This window comes from Camelus dromedarius, chromosome 20 (genome assembly GCF_036321535.1).
Source record: "Camelus dromedarius isolate mCamDro1 chromosome 20, mCamDro1.pat, whole genome shotgun sequence".
NCBI lineage: Eukaryota > Metazoa > Chordata > Mammalia > Artiodactyla > Camelidae > Camelus > Camelus dromedarius.
This window is the reverse complement of record NC_087455.1, coordinates 38,070,375-38,082,981: the sequence shown is the minus strand read 5'-3', so window position 1 is coordinate 38,082,981 and position 12,607 is coordinate 38,070,375. Positions and strand designations below refer to the sequence as shown.

At 43.7% G+C, this 12,607-nt stretch overlaps 1 long non-coding RNA gene across 2 annotated transcripts in view; it reads right to left on the bottom strand.

Moving 5' to 3' along the window:
• Nucleotides 1-430: 430 nt before the first annotated feature.
• LOC116147116 (uncharacterized) overlaps nt 431-12,607 on the bottom strand; it is a 71,613-nt gene continuing 59,436 nt past the window's right edge. The window contains exons 6-7 of one of the 2 annotated variants that reach the window (XR_010377063.1): nt 3,071-3,240; nt 431-2,700 (exon numbers count right to left, since the gene is read on the bottom strand). This is a non-coding gene — a long non-coding RNA (uncharacterized LOC116147116). The remainder of the gene's footprint in view (nt 2,701-3,070; nt 3,241-12,607) is intronic. The other variant, XR_010377062.1, reaches the window with a different exon arrangement.

The window sequence follows — 12,607 nt, the reverse complement described above, 5'->3', positions numbered from 1 at the left end:
AACTGTTTCCCTGCCATGGTCTCAGCTTAGGGGTCTGGGTACCTGACGAGGCCAAGCTGTAAAGCTCTATTCCTGAGCTTGCCTTAGATTTTAGAAATGACTGTAGTGACAGCTTAGAGTCCGTGCAGGACAGAAAGTTTCAAAGGTGTCTGCAGCTAACTGGTCTCCACTGTGTGTTTCTTGGTTGAGCTTTATGTGTTAATTAGCTACAACTATGAAGTTTTAGAGTATCCATTTTAGTTTATATTTAGAATTTTTTTTAAGAATGAAATCAGTAAGACTCAAGATTTACCTGGAATATAAAAGCAGATATAGCATAATAATAGCTGTAAATAAGTACATGGCCCTTCCTCTGGACCAGGAAGTCTTCCAAGTAGATTCTGTACATTAATTCAACCCGTCCTTACCACAGTCATGAGGAAGCAACTCTCTTATTCTTATTTTATAGGAAACTATGGCACAGAGAAGTTAAGTTGTCCAAGATCACTCAGGAAGCAAGCTGCTGTGTTCAAATATAAATTTAGGCAACTTCATTCTCAAGGTCTCACTACCACAAGGCTGGCCTCTCTAAACAATAGAACATGCATTCACAATTAAAGTAAAACCCTTCAAGTAAAAAACTAAAAAAACAAAAATTAAACAATTTTTTAAATAACGAAGAATGATAAAGTGAAATGAGTCTTCATCTCTAATTTTTCAACAAGCATTTTCCAATGAAAATTTAAACTTATTAGTTGACAATTTTAAATTTAAAATTGGCAGTTTAAATGACCAAAAAACTTTTCTTCAGTATTTTTTTATGCTTCCAATATGATACGTTTTTGTTTTTCAGGACTCAAAAACATTATGAGCGCCTAATTTTGTCTAAGTATCAGCTTTCATCTCTGAATGTACAGTCTTTCACCAACATATGCTTTGACCCCCCTCTTCAGTTGTAAACAATGGGAAGTATTCATAATGGGGATTATTAGAAGCTAATTACATTGTAAAAGACAAATGTCACTTTCTATTGGTAGCTGAACCTCACTTTTTTCCATTTATAAAAAGAGGAGATTGACCTGCTTCCTCCAGACCTTTTCAGTGCCAACATTCTGTAGATCTGTGATTCAATTTATAAAATCTATAGTTGGAGACATTTTCAGATGCTCCTAATAAAAGCATTTCCTTTCCAAGAGTTATTCATGCTCACAACCTACTGTCCTGCTGCTGCGGACTGCAAGTACCATCAGCTCTAAATTATCTCAGCTGATGTAAAGAAGCAATAATACAGATGACTCAAAAAATCATCTCTTCATAGCTCTGGAATGTTGATACAAAGATATACAGTTTTTTTTTTTTAATTTTGCAGCAGGAGTGGCAGCAATAATTTACATTTCCAATTATATAAAATGCCTATCTCAAACACAGCTCAAACACTGATGGCACCTCAACAAAGGTTTCCCTGCTTCCTCTACCCTTTCTCTGATTTTAGGATGAGAGCTTTGTGCACATCCCAACCGGAAGGGGGAGCAGTGACCGGGGCTTAGTTCAAGACAAAGGGGCACCTAGTCTCCGATGAAAAGGAGGCCGCAATAATGAAGGCACATGTGAAAAAATGGGAGTCAACTATAAAAACCAATGTGTCTTTCCTTCTACATCCATGTCATAGCGGCTAATTTTTTTTTTTTTTTTTTTTTGCTTTTTCTTATTGGGCTTATGAAAGGATACAAATCAATGCCTCTTTTCTTATACATTTATACCAGTCTTTTTCTTCTCCCCCTTTTTACTGTTAATATGAAGGAAGGACCACACTTCTCTTCTGTGTCCTCCAATTCAGGCAGTGCTCCTTCAACTTGGCTGCACATTAGAATAACCAGAGGAGCTTTAAAAACTTCCCTATGCCAGAATGCACCCCAGGCCACTAAGTACCATCAGAGTTTGCAGTGATGGAATCCAGGCACCAACATTTTTTAAGGTCCCCTGGTGATTCCAACATGCAGCCAAGGCTGACAAGCCCAGAAGTAAACAGACTAAAGTGCATCTAAACAGCTCCCGCTTTTCCTGGGTAATCTCATCTGTCTCCACGTGGGGACACCGCACCTCCTATTCTGGCCGGACTTGTTCTTCCCGCTCAACTGTGTCCCATTCGTACTAAAGTTCTGCCTGGCGCCGCTTCCAGAGCTCCAGAAGTATAGTGAATAACAGAGAGAAAGAACAGCAGAAAGTGTATCTTCAGTGATGACTGATGCTTCAGAAATCTGTACTTAATATTTATTACCCTTAACACTTTGGTAAATGGTTAATAAAATCACATTTTATTTATAGGCGATACTAAAGAGAAACATGAGTTAATGCCATTTTTTAAGAAAAAAGAAAATGTAGGTAATTTATTGAACTTGTGAAAACAGACTATCTAGCTCTCTAGCTCAGGGGAAAGGTATTAACGTGATGGCCAGAGGCAGGTGACTGTGTCTGATGCTAAAGTACCTGCTACCAGCACATTATGCCCACTAAAAACACAAACATCGGGGGATGGGTGGGTATAGCTCAGTGGTAGAGCACGTGCTTAGCATGTACAAGGTCCTGGGTTCAATCCCCAGAACCTCCATTAAAAAAGAAATTTTAAAAAAAGCACAAGTAACTGTCATGATTTAAAAGCAGTGCACGGTCCACCGTCCAAGCCTTCTCCTCACATTCCTCTGTCTCATCTGTCCGAAGGACCTGAGGGTGGGGAAGGGGATGAGAATGTTTTAGTAGCCCTTGCATTTCTATTTTCTACCACCCCAGACACACAAAATTAAAATAACATTCTTAAATATGAAAAACTGCCATTTTCCTCAATCTTCGGTAAAGTAATTTTCAGAAATCGTCATTCTTTTTGAGACTCGTAACTTCAAATAGTAGACAAAAACAATGTGAAATGTTAATTGAAAATGTGGCTTCAGGGTAAATCACCTAAGCCCTTCTTCCAACAAGACTGTTACCCCTAGGCCCCAACTCTAGAGAAATTCCAGAATAACCACTGTTCCCTCCACAATTATACCTGAGTCTCTACCATGCTCTGAGAATAAAGAGAAAAAAGACAGAGTACCTGCTTCCGGGAGCTCCTAGGTGCACAGGAGTCATTGTGAAATGATGGCTGAAGAGGCGTGTTAAGATGGCTTGTGTAACAGTCAGCAGAGGGTGCTCGGGGCAGAGAGCCGGAACTGTAGCCAAGGCTCTCCCAGAGGGGGGAACCACTGTGGTGAGTTCTGAGATGCCCTAGAAGTGATCAGGTGAAGGTATAATGTTAAGGCCATTTCTCCCTGGGGAGCTGCACATGCAGAGGGAGGCCAAAGAGAGCCAGGTCCCTTCCAGGAACTGCAAATAGTCTAGAAGTGAGCACAGGGTGTGGGAGGCAGGTGAGGCAACTAGGTGGAGAGATCACAGGTGCACATCACAAAGGACTCTGTGTGCCTCCAAGATAGAGGAGACATGCAAAGTGAACTAGTAAGGGACAAGATAGAGGCAGGGAGACCTATTGGCAGGTTCATGTGAAGGCCTGCTGAGGCCCCGCCAGGAGGAGAGAGAAGAAAACATTTCAGAAGGTGGACGGATTGGCCACAGGTGTGATGGAAGGGCAGGAAGAGGTCAAAGATGCCGGCCAGCTTTCTGGCTTTGGCAGTGTCCTAAATTATAGTGCCATTCCCTGAAATAAGAAGGGCAGGAAGAGGGGCAAGTCATGAGAGGAGACAACTGATTCAGTTCTGGCTGGGTGCCAGTGGGCTCCAGGAGAGATGTCCAGGAGGCAAATAAAAGTCCAGAAATCGGGAGTAAGTTCTAGGCTGAGCCAAGTAGTTTTCCTCTTTCGAGATGCTAATGGGTGTGAGTGGGCAAGCTCATGAGAAGAGGTGTAGAGGGGTAGCTCTCACCCTCCTGCACATGGGAAGCATCTGGGAGCCTTTAAAAAATAGTGCACCCCAGCCTGGAGTGGGGACTTTGTACTGTTTATTGTTTTTTAAATAATTCTTTCCTTTTTTTGTAGGGGGTAGTTAGATTTATTTATTTTAATGGAGGTACTGGGAATTGAACCCAGGACCACTTGCATGCTAAGCACGTGCTCTACCACTGAGCTGTACCCTCCGCACCTTTTTTTGTTTTTAGACATTAGCTCTACTGAGCAGTCAGGGTTGAGAATCAACCTGTAGAGAGCAGACAGCCTTGGTGTAGGGATCAAGGAGAAGCTGCCCAGAGCCCTGCAGACCCCACTAGGGGCAGCCAGAGACGCAGGGAGCCTCGGACAGGCTTTGAGGAATGTGAACTCAACAATCCCCAATGGCGAAGATGACAAACATGTTTCAAGCACCCACTTCCCAGCAGTGTTTGTTCTGACTTTACTAGTTTTCCAGTAATACTGAATAAGAATAGAAATAATCTGGACACAGGGATCAAACTCAAATGCTGGTTCTGACCATTCTCGGCTGCGTGATTAGTGATTAAAAGGTTTCCCGTCTGCCACGTGTAAAATGGGGGACCTAGAACCGTGCTCATGGGCTGCTGTGAGCGTAATGAAATGACATCTATAAAGGACCTCCTGACTCTCAGAGGTAATTAGGTAATTACTACTATTGTCCCCATTTGGGACACCAAGTAACAGAGGCACAGAAAGCTTCAAACATTTGCCCAAGATGAGGGTTGGGGTCAGGAATCAAGCCAATGACTTCTTGTATCCAGAGCCCAGGATATTCTTATGAACAACACGGCACTTCCCAGGCTCCCTGATCCAAAACCCACCTCCCTTTGACTCAGTTCCATGGGACCTGCGCTGCACAGATGTCATCACTGCCTGCCTGCCCGCCAGGTGTCTGACCCCGGCACTCCTCCCTCCGTCGCACACACCGCTTCCTTGGGCACCCCAACCCTCACGAGGCCATTGCTGTGGCTACTCAGATGTTTACATGGAAACGCAGGTGGCAGCCCAGCTTTTTGCTATAGCTGCTGCTGTCTGTGGAGGCAAAGAGCTCACAGTTGGTGGGGGAGGCCACTTGTGGTTTCCTCCTTGGCTGGAGAGCTGGATGGAATCCAGTTTCCCTCTGCAAATTAGACATCCAGCATGAGAGATATGTAAGGCCATCTGGCCTCTCAACATAGAAATGAAGCCCCCGCAGTCGTACTTAACATGGTAATCTCCTGGCTCCACCAGGGAGCAGAGGCCATGGCCTGTTGTCCACCAAGTTTTGTTTCCTTGCACAACAGCTACAATGGGGTGACTTAACACCGGACCAGAACATCTACAAAGCCCTCATGTACTATTTCCTGACACTTGCTGGTCACCCAAATACCCCAGATCCTCCAAGTAAACAACTAGTAAGAGGAACTGAGCTGGCTCGTCTGTCAGGCCCCTGATGGCAGGACTGATTTGGCCTCTCCTGCTCTCGGGATGATCCGTTCCCCTTCTGTGTGCCCTTCCCCGAGTGAAAGAGACGGTTCTTTGTTTATGGGCTAGGGAGTATTTGTGGCTGTCTGACCAGAACCTTCAAAATTAGACCTCTTGGTGAGAATGGAAGCATGGCACCCACGTCTCATGAGCTCAGCTACCCAACAGCCTCATCTAGCCAAGACTGTGACCAACACCAGGGGTCCACTCTGTTGAGTGTTGGGTCTGGAGAGCAATGCCTCCACCATTGAGAAGCTGCCCCACCACTTGTGCCCTTGTCCCCATCCAGGGGGAGGTGACGCATCCATGGGATGAAAGCCTTGAGGGCACTAGGTGACTGTGGACCAAGCTGTGACTGGCCGGTCCTGCTCCCCATGTGACCCATGTTAGCCTCACATGCAGAGAATACCCAAAGAGACCCCTGCTTGAGTGAATGGGTCACCTATAAGCCAACTGTCCTCGGGCCGCCTAAGAAGCAACACAGTATACAGAGTGAGCCACCCACTCACTGAAGTCCCCAAGGCTCACAGCTCCCTAATGGGACACCATGTACCCCCAACAAACAGAAGACCCTTACTTTATAATTGACTTGAGAATTCTACTGTCAACACTGCCTTCCACCTTCCACTTATGAAGTTCTTTAGACTCTGTCCCCTGCTCTGCAATTGTGCAATCAGTCCAGAGCTCCTTCATGAGACAGGAGGGAAGGGGGCCGGGCACAGCCATTAAAAGAATGGCACAGCCATTAGCACCAAGACGGTGGAAAAGTCAACTCCCAGTAGAACTTGAGCGTCAATACACACTCACCGAAATACAGCAGGATGCGAAATGGCACTCACACAGGTGCCAGGACAGGTTCAAGGCTGACCAAAAAAGGTCAAAGGGAGTGGTGGCCGAATTTCTGGGAATCCCAACACCTTCCCCAAAGCGGTTGGAATATTCCTCTCATTTGTTAGCATATGAAGATACTGAGTGCATAAAAACTAACCACCCCACACTTCATGGCTGCTCTCTCTGCTGAGGGAGACAGCCCACAGTATGTCTGTGGAGTGTGTATATACTTTTACTTTAAACTGGAGCACCCAACCCCCACACCTCATGGCCTTTCTCTTGCCTGCTGAAACAGCCCACTATGTCTATGGAGAATGTACATCTCTGAATAACACTACCTTTACAGAACTGTAGCTCACTCCTGAATTCTTTCCTGTGCAAAGCCAAAGACCCACACTTGGTGAGGTGCGTCCCAGGGACCCAACCAAGACCTGGGATATGGCCATCCTCTCCCCCACATTATCCTGTATCATCTGTTCCTTCACAAAGGATCTCACTTTGTGCACTCCAAAATTGACAGCACTTATGTGTCCTGACCTGGATCTGCTTCTGCGTGTGTCATTTCGCATGTCGACAAAAACCTCGCCTTTATGAGGGCAGGGATTTGGTTCTATTCACAGCAGAAGCACCAGCACATCGCAGGTCCTGGAGAAGTATTAGCTGAATGAATGAGCTGTGGGAAGTCCTGGGAATTCCACCTGGAACTCCTAGCCACTTGGGTCCCAGCTGACTCCAGGTGCTCCCTGCTATTCATGACTGAACTCTTGCCACCGCTCTCTGCTCTACCATCACCTGAGCCGGGATGAGCTGAGATGAGCACACACCTCAGAGAGCCTGGCGGCTGGTTCGTGAGGTTGCAACTCCCTCGCCCCTTGACTGCCCCGGATTACTCAGGATGGACAGACTGAAGGCAGCACCATGTGCACCGCCCTACCCCACAACTCACTTGAAGCACCAGGACTGCACACAGGGGAAACGCTGGCCCTTTCCAACCTAAGGAGAGGGACTATGGGTGAGAAGAGGGTCTCTGTCAACTAACAGTCTGTTTACAAGCCCAGCCTGGGAAAATCTCTTTAAAGACACTATTGGTATCTTCCTTGTGTTTCTGTAATCCCTCTAGATTTTGTCATTTTACTCTACGCATTAGAAACACAGATGTTCTTGAAATCTGTATTGATTTTCAATGAAGAAAATCCTCAATTCCTTCTCTGCTAAGAAAATTACAGCACTTTATATAAAAAAAAAAGCAGCTTCCTTTCATGAGTTTCTATCTTCAAACACCTAATTTCACAAGAATGTGTGATGCAGGACATGAAATTCTTGCTGAGCTTTAGCACCTACAGGTGGGCAGGGATGAAATGAATGAGTACTGATCTCATGAGACGGGAAGGCTGGGGCTGTCTTATTCCTGCTACATACGGAAGGGTCCGTATCTGTGAGGGTGAGGAGGGACCAAGGATGAGAAACCAACATTTTCTAACCCATTTCTATTTTTCAGAGTCCCAGACAAAACAATGTGATTGTATCAGCAAAATCAAGAACATCAGCACCCTTCTAAAAGCACGCTACAACTTTACTACTACACACGGCACTCTGTCACTGACATAAGGCTGATGACAGCCAAGAAATTTGCAGGGATCTTTTTCTGTGCTCATCCCTTTTGGTCTTTGGAGCCTCAGGCAATTTGCCTCCTCTCCGTGAGTGTCATTTTTCTCATCCTTCAAATGGGAGTGTAACAGCCATTCATTTGCTCAGTGTCTATCCAGCAACAGGAGACGGCTTATGAAAACAAAATAAAAAAGCAAAACAGCAATTCTGATCTGTGCTCTCTTCCTCCTCCTCCCTGAACTGGAAAATACTGGGTAAAATGGCATCTTCCACTAAATCCCTATCTTAAGGAAAAGTTCTGATGAGGAAGTCACAGGACTAACGTGTCAGAGAGAGATGACCTGGTGAAAGGGAATGAATTGCCAGCAAATCCTCAATACCCGTAAGGGTGCAAACCCTGGGAGCTACAGGCATGGGTGGGAGTTCCTTAGTTCTTCATTTCACAAAGCCGAGGACTTTGCACGGTCCATGAAAGACACAGATAGCCCAGTACAACCACGCCATGTTTTGGAGTACACCGGGGCCACATCGCTGCTGACCTGCACTGCTGTGTGTCCCAGAGCAACAGCCCTGGGCTGGGGTGTCTGTGTTTGAGGCTGGACAAGAACTTCCTGTTCTGTCTCTTTTGCTCTCCCTCTTCCTGCTATAAAACAACTGGTAGGACTCTAGTGGGGAGCACTGCACCCACATTGTCTGGCAAACCACACACCAGGCAGCTCTAGCTGAGCTGAGAGAGAGGACTCTTCTATGAACATATATACACCAAAGGCAGGCAGAAGGCTGCCTGTGACCTTGGGAATCCAAATCAGCTTTTCCTCTTAATCAGGGTATTAGGCATCTGAAAAAGTATGCACCAGATGAAGACGATGCCCGTAGACAGCATTGGTGGTCATGTCCAGCAGTGTCTAAGGACAAGGCATGCTCTGGTAGATGGGAGCACTTTGGTTGCTTTAAGAGTTTGCTGCTGAAGGGCTGGGACATTTCATTGGGCCTTGAAACACCAGACCTCTTTACTCAGAAAGGCAGACAGGTAGGTGAGCCAGCTCAGCCTTTATTCCAACTTCCTAACCAAAAAGCTATGAGGCTGAGAATATATTTCTCAGACTGTCCTGCAGCAAGTGTTCCAGATGTGGCTTTAAAAATGCCCATCAGAGTTTGAGATTTGCAAATATTAACTACTATATATAAAAATAGCTAAAAAGCTAAATTTATTCCATATAGCATAGGGAATTATACTTAATACATTGTGATAACCTTTAATGAAAAAGAATATGATAAAGAAGTCATACATATATACGTGCATATGAATGACTGAAACATTGTGCTGTACAATAGAAATTGACAGATTGTAACTGACTATACTTCAATTAAAATATATATATGTGTATATATATACACATATATATATTTTTAAAATGCCCATAAGCAGCATCTGAGTGTCACTGAAAGCAGAAACCCAGATGAATGGAGGCAGAGGTGGGTGGAGGAGCTATGTTATTTTGCTGGGGTGGATGCAGCCCGCATGGCAGAGATCTAGAAGGAATGCTCACAACAGCAACTCACTGATCTGCAACTGAGTTAGGGTAACAGCTTCCTGAAATCCTCCCCACCCCTCCTGATGAGCCAGCTGTCTGTCGTTTCTCTGGAAATCACTAGGCCCAGCCTGGAACTCAAAGGTAAAAGTTAAAAACTGTAGTCAGGCAGTGAAGAGACTGGCAGGATGCGTTGGACAAAAGTAGGTCAGAAACAACAAGGAATGGGGAGGGGAGAGAACATGTGCTTGAGGACCCTGACTTCAGCGGTGGGTTGTCGGTGTTGAGGACTCTGAGTCGGTATGAGTAGATGGATTCTGTGGAATAAAAGGGTGGCCATTGTTCAGATAAGTGTGTGATTTGGACTGAACTTATTAGAAGTGGTTTTTTGTTTGTTTGTTTGTTTGTTTGTTTGTTTGTTTGTTTTTTCCCTTCAACATTGATCATTTCTAGGGAGAAGAAAAATACTCTGCCACATAACATCTAAGTGCAAAAGAGATGCTATGGGATGATGGTGGTATGAAAAATTTCAGTTCTGCATTTCCAAGGTTTCCTTAATGAGGTTCACAGCAGTAGGTACTTAAAATAAAATAAGGTACTTAAAATAAAGACATCGTCATATGTACATATCATTAAACATACACATATGGTGCTTTAAGTGGGCCTGAAATGTGTTCTGCATTCTAAAATCCGATGAAATAAAATTAGTAGCTCAATATGGCTGTCGGCTCTATAAACATGATATAGCTAATGATCACAGAAAGCAAGATCAGCTAGGAAATATGAGATTTGTCTTTTCCAGTGTCAAAGTTAATATTTTTTGCTTTACTTAAAAAGCATTTCTTTAATTAGGGCTGTCAGCATCCATTGGTATATGGGGTTCAGTAGATGTGTTCAGATGTTCTAGACAGTGAATCAGAGCAAAGACTGAGGTTTAGGCAGTAGTTAAATGTCTCGCCCACGTGATCAGCACCCACATATGGATATAATGAAAATCCTTAAAAGTGAGAACTTCATTAAATCAATGAAAAGAGGGGGAAAATAGCCACAGACTAGTGGAAGTTTTGTAACGTGTAAAAATGACAAAGGGCTATTCATGAGCATATTTTTAAAAACTCCTACCCTTTAATAAGAAAAACCACAAACTGACAACAGGTTGCACACTGCTCCCTGTTGGAGAAGCCATGCAGATGGACTCTTATGTGAATGGGGCTGGAGCTGTAGAATTAGTTAGTCTTGCAAGTAACTCAGTTAAAAACAAATGCAAATGGGATACACTTCTAGAATATCTGAGTAAAAATCTTGGAAAACTTACTCCTCTATGAAGCAATGACAATGGCAAAATTTGTCAAAATTAACCTCTGCAGAACTCTGGAAATTAAACAAAGGCTTCCAGCAATCTGGGGAGTGTTTATTTGGGAAAAGAAAAAAAACAGCTAAACCTCCATAAAGATAGTGAGTCTTGTGGCACTGTAACTTGAGCTACCTCCATCCCCGTATCCTCAACTAAATGGTGGCCTTTAAAAGCAACAGTCTCACAATCAAGGTAGGGGCAGAATTGATTTGAAGTTACCCAAAAAATCCGTCCCCAGAGAGCTGTCACTATTTGACCTATCTCAAACTCATGCTGTGCAAACAGCCTGTGCCCAGAGTGTGTGAGGAAAACAATCAGCAGTGAGTATTTAACATTACAACTGCCTGAAGCAGTGGTACCAGTAGAGGCTAACTAGATGCTGACTAGGGAACTTAGAAGGCAAAATTGAGTAATGAGACGTTCTAGGGGTGAAAGTAGGTTTAAAAAGCTCCAAAAAAATTCTGAGAATTGTAGAAGGCCATACACATGTGTGGCACATGGCAAGAAAAGACCTGAGGAAAGCCTTAAGTCTTCAACTCTGGCTGACGCTGAGTTTCTGCATAAGCAAGAGCTAAAGGCTACGGAAGAGCTGCAGACTGCCTGCCGGTACTGAGGGCATCCCTCAGCACGCAGACACACAGCCACCTGGCAACAGCTTCAAACGATTGGCTCCAGGCATTGAAATAAATCACTGTCCAATCATTATTAAAGTGATGACAACTAGGCTTTCTGCACACTTACTGATCTCATGGCCATGCATGATAAAGAATACAGGCTTTACAGAATTTGTTCAGGAAAGTAACTAAATAAATAGCAGCAGCAGCAATGACAATGGAAGCAATGACAAACCCTGGAGATGAGGAAAATCTGGCTTTCAGATCTGCCACACTGTAATATGTTAAAAGCCCAGTTTTCAACATAAAATTACAAGATATACAAAGAAACAGAAGAGTTTGGCCATAACACAGGGGGGAAAGTAGTCAATAGAAACTCCCTGAGGAATTCCAGCCACTGCACTTACTAGAGAAATACATAAATAATCAATTACACACATGTTCAAAGAGCTAACAGAAACCATGTCTAACGGATTAAAGTATGTGAACATCTCACTCTGCAGAGAATATCAATAGGTAAAATTTATATTAAAAACCAACTAGAAATTCTAGAGAACAAATGTAATGACTAAAATGAAAAATTCAATAAGAGGTTTCTCTGTAGATATGAACTGGTTGAAGAAAAAGTCAGTTAACTTAAAACTACTGAGATTATCCAGTCTGTGGAACAGAAAGAAAAAGGAATGAAAAAAAATGAGCACCGTGTCAGAGATAGGTGGGACCCCATCAAAAATATCAATGCACACACAAAGGGAGCATCAGAAGGAAGGAGAGGGGAAAAGGGGCAGAAAGAATATATAAAGAAATAATGGCTGAAAAACTTCCCAAATTTGATGAAAACATTAATTTTTACCTCCCAGCAGCTCAACAAACTCCACGTGGTATAAACTTAGAGACAGCTAAACACAGGCACATCAGACACAGTGTGTCAAAAGCCAGGAAAAAAGAGCCCTGACAGCAGAAAGAGCAAAGTGACTCAACATATACAAAGGCTCCTCAGTAAGAAGAAAAGTTGATTTCCCATCAAAAACCATGGAAACCAGAAGACAGTTGGATGGTATTGTCAAAGTGATAATAGGAAAAGACTGTCACCATGTATTTTACATGCAGCAAAATGATTCTCCAAAAAATTAAAGGAGAAATTAATACACTCCTACAAAAACAAAATCTGAAAGAATCCATTGCTAGCAGGCCTGCCCTACAAGAAATACTAAGGATAGTCCAGCAGGTGTAAATGAAAGGACACTCACCTGAAAAATAATGAGCACTAGCA